We start from the raw sequence: 22777 nt of genomic DNA on the forward strand, positions 1-22777 counted from the left end.
GATGTCATATCCAACTCCTTCCCAATCCAATCCTGAGACCCTTCCGATAGCATGAGATCTGATATCTCAATGCTTCTAATACCAAACCTGAGTCCCTCCATATAGCGTGAGATGTGATATCAAAGTCCTTCCCATTCCAATCCTGATACCCTTCCTATAACATGAGATGTGATATCCAACTCCTTCCAATTCCAACCTGTGACCCTTCCTATAGCATGAGATGCGATATCTTAATGCTTCTAGCAAACCTGAGACCTTCCCATGGCATGAGATGTGATATCAAACTCCTTTCCATTCCAATCCTGAGACCCGTCCTATACTATGAGATGTTATATCTCAATGCTTCTAATACCAAACCTGAGACTGTCCTATAACATGAGATGTGATATCTCAATGCTTCTAATAACAAACTTGAGACCCTTCCTATAACATGAGATGTGATATCCAAGTCCTTCCCATTCCAATCTTGAGACCTTTCCTATAACATGAGATGTGATATCCAACTCCTTCCCAATCCAATCCTGAGACGCTTCTGATAGCATGAGATATGATATCTCAATGCTTCTAATACCAATCCACAGACCCGTACTATAACTTGAGATGTGATATCCAAATCCTTCCCCTTCCAAACCTGAGACCCTTCTTTTATCATGAGATGTGATATCCAACTCCTTCCCATTCCAATCCTGAGACCCTTCCTATAGCATGAGATGTGATATCCCAATGCTTCTACCAAACCTGAGACCCTTCCTATAGCATGAGATGTGATATCCAACTCTTCCCATCCAATCCTGAGACCCTTCCTATAACATGAGATGTGATATCCAACTCCTTCCCAATCCAATCCTGAGTCCCTTCCGATAGCATGAGATATATCTCAATGCTTCTAATATCAAACCTGAGACCCTCCCTATAGCATGAGATGTGATATCCAACTCCTTCCCATTCCAATCCTGAGACCCTTCCGATAGCGTGAGATGTGATATCCAACTCCATCCAATTCCAACCTGTGACCCTTCCTATAGCATGAGATGGGATATCCAACTCCTTCCCATTCCAATACTGAGACCCTTCCGATAGCATGAGATGTGATATCTTAATGCTTCTACCATACCTGAGATCTTCCTATGGCATGCGATGTGATATCAAACTCCTTCCCATTCCAATCCTGAGACCTTTCCTATAGCATGAGATGTGATATCCAACTCCTTCCCATTCCAATCCTGAGACCCGTCCTATACCATGAGATGTGATATCTCAATGCTTCTAATACCAAACCTGAGTCTGTCCTATAACATGAGATGTGATATCTCAATGCTTCTAATAACAAACCTGAGACCCTTCCTATAACATGAGATGTGATATCCAAACCTTCCCATTCCAATCCTGAGACCCTTCCTATAGCATGAGATGTGATATCCAACTCCTTCACATTCCAATCCTGAGACCCGTCCTATACCATGAGATATGATATCGCAATGCTTCTAATACCAAACCTGAGACTGTCCTATAACATGAGATGTGATATCCAAATCCTTCCCATTCCAATCCTGAGACCCTTCCTATAACATGAGATGTGATATCCAACTCCTTCCCATTCCAATCCTGAGACCCTTCCTATAACATGAGATGTGATATCCAACTCCTTCCCAATCCAATCCTGAGACACTTCCGATAGCATGAGATATGATATCTCAATGCTTCTAATACCAAACTACAGACCCGTCCTATAAATTGAGATGTGATATCCAAATCCTTCCCATTCCAAACCTGAGACCCTTCCTTTAGCATGAGATGTGATATCCAACTCTTTCCCATTCCAATCCTGAGACCCGTCCTATACCATGAGATATGATATCTCAATGCTTCTAATACCAAACCTGAGACTGTCCTATAAAATGAGATGTGATATCCCAATGCTTCTACCAAACCTGAGACCCTTGCTATAGCATGAGATGTGACATCCAACTCTTCCCATCCAATCCTGAGACCCTTCCTATAACATGAGATGTGATATCCACCTCCTTCCCAATCCAATCCTAGACCCTTCCGATAACATGAGATGTGATATCTCAATGCTTCTAATAACAAACCTGAGACCCTTCCTATAACATGAGATGTGATATCCAACTCCTTCACATTCCAATCCTGAGACCCGTCCTATACCATGAGATATGATATCTCAATGCTTCTAATACCAAACCTGAGACTGTCCTATAACATGAGATGTGATATCTCAATGCTTCTAATAACAAACCTGAGACCCTTCCTATAACATGAGATGTGATATCCAAATCCTTCCTATTCCAATCCTGAGACCCTTCCTATAACATGAGATGTGATATCCAACTCCTTCCCAATCCAATCCTGAGACCCGTCTTATACCATGAGATGTTATATCTCAATGCTTCTAATACCAAACCTGAGACTGTCCTATAACATGAGATGTGATATCTCAATGCTTCTAACAACAAACCTGAGACCCTTCCTATAACATGAGATGTGATGTCCAAGTCCTTCCCATTCCAATCCTGACACCCTTCCTATAACATGGGATGTGATATCCAACTCCTTCCCAATCCAATCCTGAGACCCTTCCGATAGAAGAGGTGTGATATCTTAATGCTTCTACCATACCTGAGACCTTCCTATGGCATGAGATGTGATATCAAACTCCTTCCCATTCCAATCCTGAGACCCTTCCTATAGCATGAGATGTGATATCCAACTCCTTCCCATTCCAATCCTGAGACCCGTCCTATACCATGAGATGTGATATCACAATGCTTCTAATACCAAACCTGAGACTGTCCTATAACATGAGATGTGATATCTCAATGCTTCTAATAACAAACCTGAGACCCTTCCTATAACATGAGATGTGATATCCAAATCCTTCCCATTCCAATCCTGAGACCCTTCCTATAGCATGAGATGTGATATCCAACTCTTTCCCATTCCAATCCTGAGACCCGTCCTATACCATGAGATATGATATCTCAATGCTTCTAATACCAAACCTGAGACTGTCCTATAACATGAGAGGTGATATCTCAATGCTTCTAAGAAACCTGAGACCCTTCCCTTAACATGAGATGTGATATCCAACTCCTTCCCAATCCAATCCTGAGACCCTTCCGATAGCATGAGATATGATATCTCAATGCTTCTAATACCAAACCACAGACCCGTCCTATGAATTGAGATGTGATATCCAAATCCTTCCCCTTCCAAACCTGAGACCCTTCCTTTAGCATGAGATGTGATATCCAACTCTTTCCCATTCCAATCCTGAGACCCGTCCTATACCATGAGATATGATATCTTAATGCTTCTAATACCAAACCTGAGACTGTCCTATAACATGAGATGTGATATCTCAATGCTTCTAATAACAAACCTGAGAGCCTTCCTATAACATGAGATGTGATATCCAATTCATTCCCAATCCAATCCTGAGACCCTTTCGATAGCATGAGATATGATATCTCAATGCTTCTAATACCAAACCACAGACCCGTCCCATAACTTGAGATGTGATATCCAAATCCTTCCCCTTCCAAACCTGAGACCCTTCCTTTAGCATGAGATGTGAAATCCAACTCCTTCCCATTCCAATCCTGAGACCCTTCCTATAGCATGAGATGTGATATCCCAATGCTTCTACCAAACCTGAGACCCTTCCTATAGCATGAGATGTGATATCCAACTCCTTCCCATTCCAATCCTGAGCCCTTCCTATAGCATGAGATGTGATATCTCAATGCTATTAATACGAAACCTGAGATCCTTCCTATAACATGAGATGTGATATCCAACTCCTTCCCAATCCAATCCTGAGACCCTTCCGATAGCATGAGATGTGATATCTCAATGCTTCTAATATCAAACCTGAGACCCTCCCTATAGCATGAGATGTGATATCCAACTCCTCCCCATTCCAATCCTGAGACCCGTACTATACTATGAGATGTTATATCTCAATGCTTCTAATACCAAACCTGAGACTGTCCTATAACATGAGATGTGATATCTCAATGCTTCTAATAACAAACCTGAGACCCTTTCTATAACATGAGATGTGATATCCAACTCCTTCCCAATCCAATCCTGAGACCCTTCCGATAGCATGAGATATGATATCTCAATGCTTCTAATACCAAACCACAGACCCGTCCTATAACTTGAGATGTGATATCCAAATTCTTCCCCTTCCAAACCTGAGACCCTTCCTTTAGCATGAGATGTGATATCCAACTCCTTCCCATTCCAATCCTGAGACCCTTCCTATAGCATGAGATGTGATATCCCAATGCTTCTACCAAACCTGAGACCCTTGCTATAGCATGAGATGTGATATCCAGCTCTTCCCATCCAATCCTGAGACCCTTCCTATAACATGAGATGTGATATCCAACTCCTTCCCAATCCAATCCTGAGACCCTCCCTATAGCGTGAGATGTGATATCAAAGTCCTTCCCATTCCAATCCTGATACCCTTCCTATAACATGAGTTGTGATAGCCAACTCTTCCCATCCAATCCTGAGACCCTTCCTATAACATGAGATGTCATATCCAACTCCTTCCCAATCCAATCCTGAGACCCTTCCGATAGCATGAGATATGATATCTCAATGCTTCTAATACCAAACCACAGACCCGTCCTATAACTTGAGATGTGATATCCAAATTCTTCCCCTTCCAAACCTGAGACCCTTCCTTTAGCATGAGATGTGATATCCAACTCCTTCCCATTCCAATCCTGAGACCCTTCCTATAGCATGAGATGTGATATCCCAATGCTTCTACCAAACCTGAGACCCTTGCTATAGCATGAGATGTGATATCCAGCTCTTCCCATCCAATCCTGAGACCCTTCCTATAACATGAGATGTGATATCCAACTCCTTCCCAATCCAATCCTGAGACCCTCCCTATAGCGTGAGATGTGATATCAAAGTCCTTCCCATTCCAATCCTGATACCCTTCCTATAACATGAGTTGTGATAGCCAACTCTTCCCATCCAATCCTGAGACCCTTCCTATAACATGAGATGTGATATCCAACTCCTTCCCAATCCAATCCTGAGACCCTCCCTATAGCGTGAGATGTGATATCAAAGTCCTTCCCATTCCAATCCTGATACCCTTCCTATAACATGAGTTGTGATAGCCAACTCTTCCCATCCAATCCTGAGACCCTTCCTATAACATGAGATGTCATATCCAACTCCTTCCCAATCCAATCCTGAGACCCTTCCTATAGCATGAGATGTGATATCCCAATGCTTCTACCAAACCTGAGACCCTTGCTATAGCATGAGATGTGATATCCAGCTCTTCCCATCCAATCCTGAGACCCTTCCTATAACATGAGATGTGATATCCAACTCCTTCCCAATCCAATCCTGAGACCCTCCCTATAGCGTGAGATGTGATATCAAAGTCCTTCCCATTCCAATCCTGATACCCTTCCTATAACATGAGATGTGATATCCAACTCCTTCCAATTCCAACCTGTGACCCTTCCTATAGCATGAGATGCAATATCCAACTCCTTCCCAATCCAATCCTGAGACCCTTCCGATAGCATGAGATGTGATATCTTAATGCTTCTAGCAAACCTGAGACCTTCCCATGGCATGAGATGTGATATCAAACTCCTTTCCATTCCAATCCTGAGACCCGTCCTATACTATGAGATGTTATATCTCAATGCTTCTAATAACAAACTTGAGACCCTTCCTATAACATGAGATGTGATATCCAAGTCCTTCCCATTCCAATCTTGAGACCTTTCCTATAACATGAGATGTGATATCCAACTCCTTCCCAATCCAATCCTGAGACGCTTCTAATAGCATGAGATATGATATCTCAATGCTTCTAATACCAATCCACAGACCCGTCCTATAACTTGAGATGTGATATTCAAATCCTTCCCCTTCCAAACCTGAGACCCTTCTTTTATCATGAGATGTGATATCCAACTCCTTCCCATTCCAATCCTGAGACCCTTCCTATAGCATGAGATGTGATATCCCAATGCTTCTACCAAACCTGAGACCCTTCCTATAGCATGAGATGTGATATCCAACTCTTCCCATCCAATCCTGAGACCCTTCCTATAACATGAGATGTGATATCCAACTCCTTCCCAATCCAATCCTGAGTCCCTTCCGATAGCATGAGATATATCTCAATGCTTCTAATATCAAACCTGAGACCCTCCCTATAGCATGAGATGTGATATCCAACTCCTTCCCATTCCAATCCTGAGACCCTTCCGATAGCATGAGATGTGATATCCAACTCCTTCCAATTCCAACCTGTGCCCCTTCCTATAGAATGAGATGGGATATCCAACTCCTTCCCAATCCAATCCTGAGACCCTTCCGATAGCATGAGATGTGATATCTTAATGCTTCTACCATACCTGAGATCTTCCTATGGCATGCGATGTGATATCAAACTCCTTCCCATTCCAATCCTGAGACCTTTCCTATAGCATGAGATGTGATATCCAACTCCTTCCCATTCCAATCCTGAGACCCGTCCTATACCATGAGATGTGATATCTCAATGCTTCTAATACCAAACCTGAGACTGTCCTATAACATGAGATGTGATATCTCAATGCTTCTAATAACAAACCTGAGACCCTTCCTATAACATGAGATGTGATATCCAAATCCTTCCCATTCCAATCCTGAGATCCTTCCTATAGCATGAGATGTGATATCCAACTCCTTCACATTCCAATCCTGAGACCCGTCCTATACCATGAGATATGATATCTCAATGCTTCTAATACCAAACCGGAGACTGTCCTATAACATGAGATGTGATATCTCAATGCTTCTAATAACAAACCTGAGACCCTTCCTATAACATGAGATGTGATATCCAAATCCTTCCCATTCCAATCCTGAGACCCTTCCTATAACATGAGATGTGATATCCAACTCCTTCCCAATCTAATCCTGAGACCCTTCCGATAGCATGAGATATGATATCTCAATGCTTCTAATACCAAACCACAGACCCGTCCTATAAATTGAGATGTGATATCCAAATCCTTCCCCTTCCAAACCTGAGACCCTTCCTTTAGCATGAGATGTGATATCCAACTCTTTCCCATTCCAATCCTGAGACCCTTCCTATAGCATGAGATGTGATATCCTAATGCTCTACCAAACCTGAGACCCTTCCTATAGCATGAGATGTGATATCCAACTCCTTCCCATTCCAATCCTGAGACCCTTCCTATAGCATGAGATGTGATATCACAATGCTATTAATACCAAACCTGAGATCCTTCCTATAACATGAGATGTGATATCCAGCTCCTTCCCAATCCAATCCTGAGACCCTTCCGATAGCATGAGATGTGATATCACAATGCTATTAATACCAAACCTGAGATCCTTCCTATAACATGAGATGTGAGATCCAACTCCTTCCCAATCCAAACCTGAGACCCTCACATTAGCATGAGATGTGATATCCAACTCCTTCCCATTCCAAACCTGAGACCGTTCCTATATCATGAGATATGATATCCAACTCCTTCCCATTCCAATCCTGAGACCCTTAATATAGCATGAGATGTGATATCTCAATGCTTGTAATACAAAACTTGAGACCCTTCCTATAGCATGAGATGTGATATCCAACTCCTTCAAATTCCTATCCTGAGACCCTTCTGATAGCATGAGATGTGATATCTCAATGCTTCTAATACCAAACCTGAGACCCTCCCTATAGCAAGAGATGTGATATCAAAGTCCTTCCCATTCCAATCCTGATACCCTTCCTATAACATGAGATGTGATAACCAACTCCTTCCAATTCCAACCTGTGACCCTTCCTATAGCATGAGATGGGATATCCAACTCCTTCCCAATCCAATCCTGAGACCCTTCCGATAGCATGAGATGTGATATCTTAATGCTTCTAGCAAACCTGAGACCTTCCCATGGCATGAGATGTGATATCAAACTCCTTCCCATTCCAATCCTGAGACCCTTCCTATAGCATGAAATGTGATATCCAACTCCTTCCCATTCCAATCCTGAGACCCGTCCTATACCATGAGATGTTATATCTCAATGCTTCTAATACCAAACATGAGACTGTCCTATAACATGAGATATGATATCTCAATGCTTCTAATACCAAACCACAGACCTGTCTTATAACTTGAGATGTGATATCCAAATCCTTCCCCTTCCAAACCTGAGACCCTTCCTTTAGCATGAGATGTGATATCCAACTCCTTCCCATTCCAATCCTGAGACCCTTCCTATAACATGAGATGTGATATACATGTCCTTCCCATTCCATTCCTGAGACCCTTCCTATAACATGAGATGTGATATCCAACTCCTTCCCATTCCTATCCTGAGACCCTTCTGATAGCATGAGATGTGATATCTCAATGCTTCTAATACCAAACTTGAGACCCTCCCTATAGCGAGATGTGATATCAAAGTCCTCCCCATTCCAATCCTGATACCCTTCCTATAACATGAGATGTGATATCCAACTCCTTCCAATTGCAACCTGTGACCCTTCCTATAGTATGAGATGGGATATCCAACTCCTTCCAAATCCAATCCTGAGACCCTTCCGATAGCATGAGATGTGATATCTTAATGCTTCTACCAAACCTGAGACCTTCCTAAGGCATGAGATGTGATATCAAACTCCTTCCCATTCCAATCCTGAGACCCGACTTATACCATGAGATGTTATATCTCAATGCTTCTAATACCAAACCTGAGACTGTCCTATAACATGAGATTTGATATCTCAATGCTTCTAATAACAAACCTGAGACCCTTCCTATAACATGAGATGTGATGTCCAAGTCCTTCCCATTCCAATCCTGAGACCCTTCCTATAACATGAGATGTGATATCCAACTCCTTCCAATTCCAACCTGTGCCCCTTCCTATAGAATGAGATGGGATATCCAACTCCTTCCCAATCCAATCCTGAGACCCTTCCGATAGCATGAGATGTGATATCTTAATGCTTCTACCATACCTGAGATCTTCCTATGGCATGCGATGTGATATCAAACTCCTTCCCATTCCAATCCTGAGACCTTTCCTATAGCATGAGATGTGATATCCAACTCCTTCCCATTCCAATCCTGAGACCCGTCCTATACCATGAGATGTGATATCTCAATGCTTCTAATACCAAAACTGAGACTGTCCTATAACATGAGATGTGATATCTCAATGCTTCTAATAACAAACCTGAGACCCTTCCTATAACATGAGATGTGATATCCAAATCCTTCCCATTCCAATCCTGAGATCCTTCCTATAGCATGAGATGTGATATCCAACTCCTTCACATTCCAATCCTGAGACCCGTCCTATACCATGAGATATGATATCTCAATGCTTCTAATACCAAACCTGAGACTGTCCTATAACATGAGATGTGATATCTCAATGCTTCTAATAACAAACCTGAGACCCTTCCTATAACATGAGATGTGATATCCAAATCCTTCCCATTCCAATCCTGAGACCCTTCCTATAACATGAGATGTGATATCTCAATGCTTCTAATACCAAACCACAGACCCGTCCTATAAATTGAGATGTGATATCCAAATCCTTCCCCTTCCAAACCTGAGACCCTTCCTTTAGCATGAGATGTGATATCCAACTCTTTCCCATTCCAATCCGGAGACCCTTTCTATAGCATGAGATGTAATATCCTAATGCTCTACCAAACCTGAGACCCTTCCTATAGCATGAGATGTGATATCCAACTCCTTCCCATTCCAATCCTGAGACCCTTCCTATAGCATGAGATGTGATATCACAATGCTATTAATACCAAACCTGAGATCCTTCCTATAACATGAGATGTGATATCCAGCTCCTTCCCAATCCAATCCTGAGACCCTTCCGATAGCATGAGATGTGATATCACAATGCTATTAATACCAAACCTGAGATCCTTCCTATAACATGAGATGTGAGATCCAACTCCTTCCCAATCCAAACCTGAGACCCTCCCATTAGCATGAGATGTGATATCCAACTCCTTCCCATTCCAAACCTGAGACCGTTCCTATATCATGAGATATGATATCCAACTCCTTCCCATTCCAATCCTGAGACCCTTAATATAGCATGAGATGTGATATCTCAATGCTTGTAATACAAAACTTGAGACCCTTCCTATAGCATGAGATGTGATATCCAACTCCTTCCCATTCCTATCCTGAGACCCTTCTGATACCATGAGATGTGATATCTCAATGCTTCTAATACCAAACCTGAGACCCTCCCTATAGCGTGAGATGTGATATCAAAGTCCTTCCCATTCCAATCCTGATACCCTTCCTATAACATGAGATGTGATAACCAACTCCTTCCAATTCCAACCTGTGACCCTTCCTATAGCATGAGATGGGATATCCAACTCCTTCCCAATCCAATCCTAAGACCCTTCCGATAGCATGAGATGTGATATCTTAATGCTTCTAGCAAACCTGAGACCTTCCCATGGCATGAGATGTGATATCAAACTCCTTCCCATTCCAATCCTGAGACCCTTCCTATAGCATGAAATGTGATATCCAACTCCTTCCCATTCCAATCCTGAGACCCGTCCTATACCATGAGATGTTATATCTCAATGCTTCTAATACCAAACATGAGACTGTCCTATAACATGAGATTTGATATCTCAATGCTTCTAATACCAAACCACAGACCTGTCTTATAACTTGAGATGTGATATCCAAATCCTTCCCCTTCCAAACCTGAGACCCTTCCTTTAGCATGAGATGTGATATCCAACTCCTTCCCATTCCAACCTGAGACCCTTCCTATAACATGAGATGTGATATACAAGTCCTTCCCATTACAATCCTGAGACCCTTCCTATAACATGAGATGTGATATCCAACTCCTTCCCATTCCTATCCTGAGACCCTTCTGATAGCATGAGATGTGATATCTCAATGCTTCTAATACCAAACTTGAGACCCTCCCTATAGCGAGATGTGATATCAAAGTCCTCCCCATTCCAATCCTGATACCCTTCCTATAACATGAGATGTGATATCCAACTCCTTCCAATTGCAACCTGTGACCCTTCCTATAGTATGAGATGGGATATCCAACTCCTTCCCAATCCAATCCTGAGACCCTTCCGATAGCATGAGATGTGATATCTTAATGCTTCTACCAAACCTGAGACCTTCCTAAGGCATGAGATGTGATATCAAACTCCTTCCCATTCCAATCCTGAGACCCGACTTATACCATGAGATGTTATATCTCAATGCTTCTAATACCAAACCTGAGACTGTCCTATAACATGAGATGTGATATCTCAATGCTTCTAATAACAAACCTGAGACCCTTCCTATGACATGAGATGTGATGTCCAAGTCCTTCCCATTCCAATCCTGAGACCCTTCCTATAACATGAGATGTGATATCCAACTCCTTCCCAATCCAATCCTGAGACCCTTCCGATAGCATGAGATGTGATATCTTAATGCTTCTACCATACCTGAGACCTTCCTATGGCATGAGATGTGATATCAAACTCCTTCCCATTCCAATCCTGAGACCCTTCCTATAGCATGAGATGTGATATCCAACTCCTTCCCATTCCAATCCTGAGACCCGTCCTATACCATGAGATGTGATATCACAATGCTTCTAATACCAAACCTGAGACTGTCCTATAACATGAGATGTGATATCTCAATGCTTCTAAGAAACTTGAGACCCTTCCCATAACATGAGATGTGATATCCAAATCCTTCCCAATCCAATCCTGAGACCCTTCCTATAACATGAGATGTGATATCCAACTCCTTCCCAATCCAATCCTGAGACCCTTCCGATAGCATGAGATATGATATCTCAATGCTTCTAATACCAAACCTGAGACTGTCCTATAACATGAGATGTGATATCTCAATGCTTCTAAGAAACTTGAGACCCTTCCCATAGCATGAGATGTGATATCCAAATCCTTCCCAATCCAATCCTGAGACCCTTCCTATAACATGAGATGTGATATCCAAATCCTTCCCCTTCCAAACCTGAGACCCTTCCTTTAGCATGAGATGTGATATCCAACTCTTTCCCATTCCAATCCTGAGACCCGTCCTATACCATGAGATATGATATCTCAATGCTTCTAATACCAAACCTGAGACTGTCCTATAACATGAGATGTGATATCTCAATGCTTCTAATAACAAACCTGAGAGCCTTCCTATAACATGAGATGTGATATCCAATTCATTCCCAATCCAATCCTGAGTTCCTTTCGATAGCATGAGATATGATATCTCAATGCTTCTAATACCAAACCACAGACCCGTCCCATAACTTGAGATGTGATATCCGAATCCTTCCCCTTCCAAACCTGAGACCCTTCCTTTAGCATGAGATGGGAAATCCAACTCCTTCCCATTCCAATCCTGAGACCCTTCCTATAGCATGAGATGTGATATCCCAATGCTTCTACCAAACCTGAGACCCTTCCTATAGCATGAGATGTGATATCCAACTCCTTCCCATTCCAATCCTGAGACCCTTCCTATAGCATGAGATGTGATATCTCAATGCTATTAATACCAAACCTGAGATCCTTCCTATAACATGAGATGTGATATCCAACTCCTTCCCAATCCAATCCTGAGACCCTTCCGATAGCATGAGGTGTGATATCTCAATGCTTCTAATATCAAACCTGAGACCCTCCCTATAGCATGAGATGTGATATCCAACTCCTTCCCATTCCAATCCTGAGACCCGTCCTATACTATGAGATGTTATATCTCAATGCTTCTAATACCAAACCTGAGACTGTCCTATAACATGAGATGTGATATCTCAGTGCTTCTAATAACAAACCCGAGACCCTTCCTATAACATGAGATGTGATATCCAAATCCTTCCCTTTCCAATCTTGAGACCCTTCCTATAACATGAGATGTGATATCCAACTCCTTCCCAATCCAATCCTGAGACACTTCCGATAGCATGAGATATGATATCTCAATGCTTCTAATACCAAACCACAGACCCGTCCTATAACTTGAGATGTGATATCCAAATCCTTCCCCTTCCAAACCTGAGACCCTTCCTTTAGCATGAGATGTGATATCCAACGCCTTCCCATTCCAATCCTGAGACCCTTCCTATAGCATAAGATGTGATATCCCAATGCTTCTACCAAACCTGAGACCCTTGCTATAGCATGAGATGTGATATCCAACTCTTCCCATCCAATCCTGAGACCCTTCCTATAACATGAGATGTGATATCCAACTCCTTCCCAATCCAATCCTATACCCTTCCGATAGCATGAGATGTGATATCTCAATGCTTCTAATACCAAACCTGAGACTGTCCTATAACATGAGATGTGATATCTCAATGCTTCTAATAACAAACCTGAGACCCTTCCTATAACATGAGATGTGATATCCAAATCCTTCCCATTCCAATCCTGAGACCCTTCTATAGCATGAGATGTGATATCCAACTCCTTCACATTCCAATTCTGAGACCCGTCCTATACCATGAGATATGATATCTCAATGCTTCTAATACCAAACCTGAGACTGTCCTATAACATGAGATGTGATATCTCAATGCTTCTAATAACAAACCTGAGACCCTTCCTATAACATGAGATGTGATATCCAAATCCTTCCCATTCCAATCCTGAGACCCTTCCTATAGCATGAGATGTGATATCCAACTCCTTCACATTCCAATTCTGAGACCCGTCCTATACCATGAGATATGATATCTCAATGCTTCTAATACCAAACCTGAGACTGTCCTATAACATGAGATGTGATATCTCAATGCTTCTAATAACAAACCTGAGACCCTTCCTATAACATGAGATGTGATATCCAAATCCTTCCCATTCCAATCCTGAGACCCTTCCTATAACATGATATGTGATATCCAACTCCTTCCCAATCCAATCCTGAGACCCTTCCGATAGCATGAGCTGTGATATCTTAATGCTTCTACCATACCTGAGACCTTCCTATGGCATGAGATGTGATATCAACTCCTTCCCATTCCAATCCTGAGACCCTTCCTATAGCATGAGATGTGATATCCAACTCATTCCCATTCCAATCCTGAGACCGGTCCTATACCATGAGATGTGATATCACAATGCTTCTAATACCAAACCTGAGACTGTCCTATAACATGAGATGTGATATCTCAATGCTTCTAATAACAAACCTGAGACCCTTCCTATAACATGAGATGTGATATCCAAATCCTTCCCATTCCAATCCTGAGACCCTTCCTATAGCATGAGATGTGATATCCAACTCTTTCCCATTCCAATCCTGAGACCCGTCCTATACCATGAGATATGATATCTCAATGCTTCTAATACCAAACCTGAGACTGTCCTATAAAATGAGAGGTGATATCTCAATGCTTCTAAGAAACCTGAGACCCTTCCCATAACATGAGATGTGATATCCAAATCCTTCCCAATCCAATCCTGAGACCCTTCCTATAACATGAGATGTGATATCCAACTCCTTCCCAATCCAATCCTGAGACCCTTCCGATAGCATGAGATATGATATCTCAATGCTTCTATTACCAAACCACAGACCCGTCCTATAAATTGAGATGTGATATCCAAATCCTTCCCCTTCCAAACCTGAGACCCTTCCTTTAGCATGAGATGTGATATCCAACTCATTCCCATTCCAATCCTGAGACCCGTCCTATACCATGAGATATGATATCTCAATGCTTCTAATACCAAACCTGAGACTGTCCTATAACATGAGATGTGATATCTCAATGCTTCTAATAACAAACCTGAGAGCCTTCCTATAACATGAGATGTGATATCCAATTCATTCCCAATCCAATCCTGAGACCCTTTCGATAGCATGAGATATGATATCTCAATGCTTCTAATACCAAACCACAGACCCGTCCCATAACTTGAGATGTGATATCCAAATCCTTCCCCTTCCAAACCTGAGACCCTTCCTTTAGCATGAGATGTGAAATCCAACTCCTTCCCATTCCAATCCCTGAGACCCTTCCTATAGCATGAGATGTGATATCCCAATGCTTCTACCAAACCTGAGACCCTTCCTATAGCATGAGATGTGATATCCAACTCCTTCCCATTCCATTCCTGAGACCCTTCCTATAGCATGAGATGTGATATCTCAATGCTATTAATACCAAACCTGAGATCCTTCCTATAACATGAGATGTGATATCCAACTCCTTCCAATCCAATCCTGAGACCCTTCCGATAGCATGAGATGTGATATCTCAATGCTTCTAATATCAAACCTGGGACCCTCCCTATAGCATGAGATGTGATATCCAACTCCTCCCCATTCCAATCCTGAGACCCGTCCTATACTATGAGATGTTATATCTCAATGCTTCTAATACCAAACCTGAGACTGTCCTATAACATGAGATGTGAAATCTCAATTCTTCTAATAACAAACCTGAGACCCTTCCTATAACATGAGATGTGATATCCAAATCCTTCCCATTCCAATCTTGAGACCCTTCCTATAACATGAGATGTGATATCCAACTCCTTCCCAATCCAATCCTGAGACCCTTCCGATAGCATGAGATATGATATCTCAATGCTTCTAATACCAAACCACAGACCCGTCCTATAACTTGAGATGTGATATCCAAATACTTCCCCTTCCAAACCTGAGACCCTTCCTTTAGCATGAGATGTGATATCCAACTCCTTCCCATTCCAATCCTGAGACCCTTCCTATAGCATGAGATGTGATATCCCAATGCTTCTACCAAACCTGAGACCCTTGCTGTAGCATGAGATGTGATATCCAATTCTTCCCATCCAATCCTGAGACCCTTCCTATAACATGATTTGTGATATCCAACTCCTTCCCAATCCAATCCTGAGACCCTTCCGATAGCATGAGATGTGATATCTCAATGCTTCTAATACCAAACCTGAGACCCTCCCTATAGCGTGAGATGTGATATCAAAGTCCTTCCCATTCCAATCCTGATACCCTTCCTATAACATGAGATGTGATATCCAACTCCTTCCAATTCCAACCTGTGACCCTTCCTATAGCATGAGATGCGATATCCAACTCCTTCCCAATCCAATCCTGAGACCCTTCCGATAGCATGAGATGTGATATCTTAATGCTTCTAGCAAACCTGAGACCTTCCCATGGCATGAGATTTGATATCAAACTCCTTCCCATTCCAATCCTGAGACCCTTCCTATAGCATGAGATGTGATATCCAACTCCTTCGCATTCCAATTTTGAGACATGTCCTATACTATGAGATGTTATATCTCAATGCTTCTAATACCAAACCTGAGACTGTCCTATAACATGAGATGTGATATCTCAATGCTTCTAATAACAAACCTGAGACCCTTCCTATAACATGAGATGTGATATCCAAGTCCTTCCCATTCCAATCTTGAGACCCTTCCTATAACATGAGATGTGATATCCAACTCCTTCCCAATCCAATCCTGAGACCCTTCTGATAGCATGAGATATGATATCTCAATGCTTCTAATACAAATCCACAGTCCCGTCCTATAACTTGAGATGTGATATCCAAATCCTTCCCCTTCCAAACCTGAGACCCTTCTTTTATCATGAGATGTGATATCCAACTCCTTCCCATTCCAATCCTGAGATCCTTCCTATAGCATGAGATGTGATATCCCAATGCTTCTACCAAACCTGAGACCCTTCCTATAGCATGAGATGTGATATCCAACTCTTCCCATCCAATCCTGAGACCCTTCCTATAACATGAGATGTGATATCCAACTCCTTCCCAATCCAATCCTGAGACCCTTCCGATAGCATGAGATATATCTCAATGCTTCTAATATCAAACCTGAGACCCTCCCTATAGCATGAGATGTGATATCCAACTCCTTCCCATTCCAATCCTGAGACCCTTCCGATAGCATGAGATGTGATATCCAACTCCTTCCAATTCCAACCTGTGACCCTTCCTATAGCATGAGATGGGATATCCAACTCCTTCCCAATCCAATCCTGAGACCCTTCCGATAGCATGAGATGTGATATCGTAATGCTTCTACCATACCTGAGATCTTCCTATGGCATGAGATGTGATATCAAACTCCTTCCCATTCCAATCCTGAGACCTTTCCTATAGAATGAGATGTGATATCCAACTCCTTCCCATTCCAATCCTGAGACCCGTCCTATACCATGAGATGTGATATCTCAATGCTTCTAATACCAAACCTGAGACTATCCTATAACATGAGATGTGATATCTCAATGCTTCTAATAACAAACCTGAGGCCCTTCCTATAACATGAGATGTGATATCCAAATCCTTCCCATTCCAATCCTGAGACCCTTCCTTTAGCATGAGATGTGATATCCAACTCTTTCCCATTCCAATCCTGAGACCCGTCCTATACCATGAGATATGATATCTCAATGCTTCTAATACCAAACCTGAGACTGTCCTATAACATGAGATGTGATATCTCAATGCTTCTAATAACAAACCTGAGAGCCTTCCTATAACATGAGATGTGATATCCAATTCATTCCCAATCCAGTCCTGAGACCCTTTCGATAGCATGAGATATGATATCTCAATGCTTCTAATACCAAACCACAGACCCGTCCCATTACTTGAGATGTGATAACCAAATCCTTCCCCTTCCAAACCTGAAACCCTTCCTTTAGCATGAGATGTGAAATCCAACTCCTTCCCATTCCAATCCTGAGACCCTTCCTATAGCATGAGATGTGATATCCCAATGCTTCTACCAAACCTGAGACCCTTCCTATAGCATGAGATGTGATATCCAATGCCTTCCCATTCCAATCCTGAGACCCTTCCTATAGCATGAGATGTGATATCTCAATGCTATTAATACCAAACCTGAGATCCTTCCTATAACATGAGATGTGATATCCAACTCTTTCCCAATCCAATCCTGAGACCCTTCCGATAGCATGAGATGTGATATTTCAATGCTTCTAATATCAAACCTGAGACCCTCCCTATAGCATGAGATGTGATATCCATCTCCTCCCCATTCCAATCCTGAGACCCGTCCTATACTATGAGATGTTATATCTCAATGCTTCTAATACCAAACCTGAGACTGTCCTATAACATGAGATGTGATATCTCAATGCTTCTAATAACAAACCTGAGACCCTTCCTATAACATGAGATGTGATATCCAAATCCTTCCCATTCCAATCTTGAGACCCTTCCTATAACATGAGATGTGATATCCAACTCCTTTCCAATCCAATCCTGAGACCCTTCCGATAGCATGAGATATGATATCTCAATGCTTCTAATACCAAACCACAGACCCGTCCTATAACTTGAGATGTGATATCCAAATACTTCCCCTTCCAAACCTGAGACCCTTCCTTTAGCATGAGATGTGATATCCAACTCCTTCCCATTCCAATCCTGAGACCCTTCCTATAGCATGAGATGTGATATCCCAATGCTTCTACCAAACCTGAGACCCTTGCTGTAGCATGAGATGTGATATCCAATTCTTCCCATCCAATCCTGAGACCCTTCCTATAACATGATTTGTGATATCCAACTCCTTCCCAATCCAATCCTGAGACCCTTCCGATAGCATGAGATGTGATATCTCAATGCTTCTAATACCAAACCTGAGACCCTCCCTATAGCGTGAGATGTGATATCAAAGTCCTTCCCATTCCAATCCTGATACCCTTCCTATAACATGAGATGTGATATCCAACTCCTTCCAATTCCAACCTGTGACCCTTCCTATAGCATGAGATGCGATATCCAACTCCTTCCCAATCCAATCCTGAGACCCTTCCGATAGCATGAGATGTGATATCTTAATGCTTCTAGCAAACCTGAGACCTTCCCATGGCATGAGATTTGATATCAAACTCCTTCCCATTCCAATCCTGAGACCCTTCCTATAGCATGAGATGTGATATCCAACTCCTTCGCATTCCAATCCTGAGACATGTCCTATACTATGAGATGTTATATCTCAATGCTTCTAATACCAAACCTGAGACTGTCCTATAACATGAGATGTGATATCTCAATGCTTCTAATAACAAACCTGAGACCCTTCCTATAACATGAGATGTGATATCCAAGTCCTTCCCATTCCAATCTTGAGACCCTTCCTATAACATGAGATGTGATATCCAACTCCTTCCCAATCCAATCCTGAGACCCTTCTGATAGCATGAGATATGATATCTCAATGCTTCTAATACAAATCCACAGTCCCGTCCTATAACTTGAGATGTGATATCCAAATCCTTCCCCTTCCAAACCTGAGACCCTTCTTTTATCATGAGATGTGATATCCAACTCCTTCCCATTCCAATCCTGAGATCCTTCCTATAGCATGAGATGTGATATCCCAATGCTTCTACCAAACCTGAGACCCTTCCTATAGCATGAGATGTGATATCCAACTCTTCCCATCCAATCCTGAGACCCTTCCTATAACATGAGATGTGATATCCAACTCCTTCCCAATCCAATCCTGAGACCCTTCCGATAGCATGAGATATATCTCAATGCTTCTAATATCAAACCTGAGACCCTCCCTATAGCATGAGATGTGATATCCAACTCCTTCCCATTCCAATCCTGAGACCCTTCCGATAGCATGAGATGTGATATCCAACTCCTTCCAATTCCAACCTGTGACCCTTCCTATAGCATGAGATGGGATATCCAACTCCTTCCCAATCCAATCCTGAGACCCTTCCGATAGCATGAGATGTGATATCTTAATGCTTCTACCATACCTGAGATCTTCCTATGGCATGAGATGTGATATCAAACTCCTTCCCATTCCAATCCTGAGACCTTTCCTATAGAATGAGATGTGATATCCAACTCCTTCCCATTCCAATCCTGAGACCCGTCCTATACCATGAGATGTGATATCTCAATGCTTCTAATACCAAACCTGAGACTATCCTATAACATGAGATGTGATATCTCAATGCTTCTAATAACAAACCTGAGGCCCTTCCTATAACATGAGATGTGATATCCAAATCCTTCCCATTCCAATCCTGAGACCCTTCCTTTAGCATGAGATGTGATATCCAACTCTTTCCCATTCCAATCCTGAGACCCGTCCTATACCATGAGATATGATATCTCAATGCTTCTAATACCAAACCTGAGACTGTCCTATAACATGAGATGTGATATCTCAATGCTTCTAATAACAAACCTGAGAGCCTTCCTATAACATGAGATGTGATATCCAATTCATTCCCAATCCAGTCCTGAGACCCTTTCGATAGCATGAGATATGATATCTCAATGCTTCTAATACCAAACCACAGACCCGTCCCATAACTTGAGATGTGATAACCAAATCCTTCCCCTTCCAAACCTGAAACCCTTCCTTTAGCATGAGATGTGAAATCCAACTCCTTCCCATTCCAATCCTGAGACCCTTCCTATAGCATGAGATGTGATATCCCAATGCTTCTACCAAACCTGAGACCCTTCCTATAGCATGAGATGTGATATCCAATGCCTTCCCATTCCAATCCTGAGACCCTTCCTATAGCATGAGATGTGATATCTCAATGCTATTAATACCAAACCTGAGATCCTTCCTATAACATGAGATGTGATATCCAACTCTTTCCCAATCCAATCCTGAGACCCTTCCGATAGCATGAGATGTGATATTTCAATGCTTCTAATATCAAACCTGAGACCCTCCCTATAGCATGAGATGTGATATCCATCTCCTCCCCATTCCAATCCTGAGACCCGTCCTATACTATGAGATGTTATATCTCAATGCTTCTAATACCAAACCTGAGACTGTCCTATAACATGAGATGTGATATCTCAATGCTTCTAATAACAAACCTGAGACCCTTCCTATAACATGAGATGTGATATCCAAATCCTTCCCATTCCAATCTTGAGACCCTTCCTATAACATGAGATGTGATATCCAACTCCTTCCCAATCCAATCCTGAGACCCTTCCGATAGCATGAGATATGATATCTCAATGCTTCTAATACCAAACCACAGACCCGTCCTATAACTTGAGATGTGATATCCAAATCCTTCCCCTTCCAAACCTGAGACCCTTCCTTTAGCATGAGATGTGATATCCAACTCCTTCCCATTCCAATCCTGAGACCCTTCCTATAGCATGAGATGTGATATCCCAATGCTTCTACCAAACCTGAGACCCTTGCTGTAGCATGAGATGTGATATCCAACCCTTCCCATCCAATCCTGAGACCCTTCCGATAGCATGAGATGTGATATCTCAATGCTTCTAATACCAAACCTGAGACCCTCCCTATAGCGTGAGATGTGATATCAAAGTCCTTCCCATTCCAATCCTGATACCCTTCCTATAACATGAGATGTGATAGCCAACTCTTCCCATCCAATCCTGAGACCCTTCCTATAACATGAGATGTGATATCCAACACCTTCCCAATCCAATCCTGAGACCCTTCCGATAGCATGAGATGTGATATCTCAATGCTTCTAATACCAAACCTGAGACCCTCCCTATAGCCTGAGATGTGATATCAAAGTCCTTCCCATTCCAATCCTGATACCCTTCCTATAACATGAGATGTGATATCCAACTCCTTCCAAAGCCAACCTGTGACCCTTCTTATAGCATGAGATGCGATATCCAACTCCTTCCCAATCCAATCCTGAGACCCTTCCGATAGCATGAGATGTGATATCTTAATGCTTCTAGCAAACCTGAGACCTTCCCATGGCATGAGATGTGATATCAAACTCCTTCCCATTCCAATCCTGTGACTCTTCCTATAGCATGAGATGTGATATCCAACTCCTTCCCATTCTAATCCTGAGACCCGTCCTATACTATGAGATGTTATATTTCAATGCTTCTAATACCAAACCTGAGACTGTCCTATAACATGAGATGTTATATCCAAGTCCTTCCCATTTCAATCTTGAGACCCTTCATATAACATGAGATGTGATATCCAACTCCTTCCCATTCCAATCCTGAGACCCTTCCTATAGCATGAGATGTGATATCCCAATGCTTCTACCAAACCTGAAACCCTTCCTATAGCATGAGATGTGATATCCAACTCTTCCCATCCAATCCTGAGACCCTTCCTATAACATGAGATGTGATATCCAACTCCTTCCCAATCCAATCCTGAGACCCTTCCGATAGCATGAGATATATCTCAATGCTTCTAATATCAAACCTGAGACTCTTCCTATAACATGAGATGTGATATCCAAATCCTTCCCTTTCCAATCTTGAGACCCTTCCTATAACATGAGATGTGATATCCAACTCCTTCCCAATCCAATCCTGAGACACTTCCGATAGCATGAGATATGATATCTCAATGCTTCTAATACCAAACCACAGACCCGTCCTATAACTTGAGATGTGATATCCAAATCCTTCCCCTTCCAAACCTGAGACCCTTCCTTTAGCATGAGATGTGATACCCAACTCCTTCCCATTCCAATCCTGAGACCCTTCCTATGGCATGAGATGTGATATCCCAATGCTTCTACCAAACCTGAGACCCTTGCTATAGCATGAGATGTGACATCCAACTCTTCCCATCCAATCCTGAGACCCTTCCTATAACATGAGATGTGATATTCAACTCCTTCCCAATCCAATCCCAGACCCTTCCGAT

This window comes from Ambystoma mexicanum, chromosome 5q (genome assembly GCF_040938575.1).
Source record: "Ambystoma mexicanum isolate Mex_15411 chromosome 5q, UKY_AmexF1_1, whole genome shotgun sequence".
Taxonomy (NCBI): Eukaryota; Metazoa; Chordata; class Amphibia; order Caudata; family Ambystomatidae; genus Ambystoma; species Ambystoma mexicanum.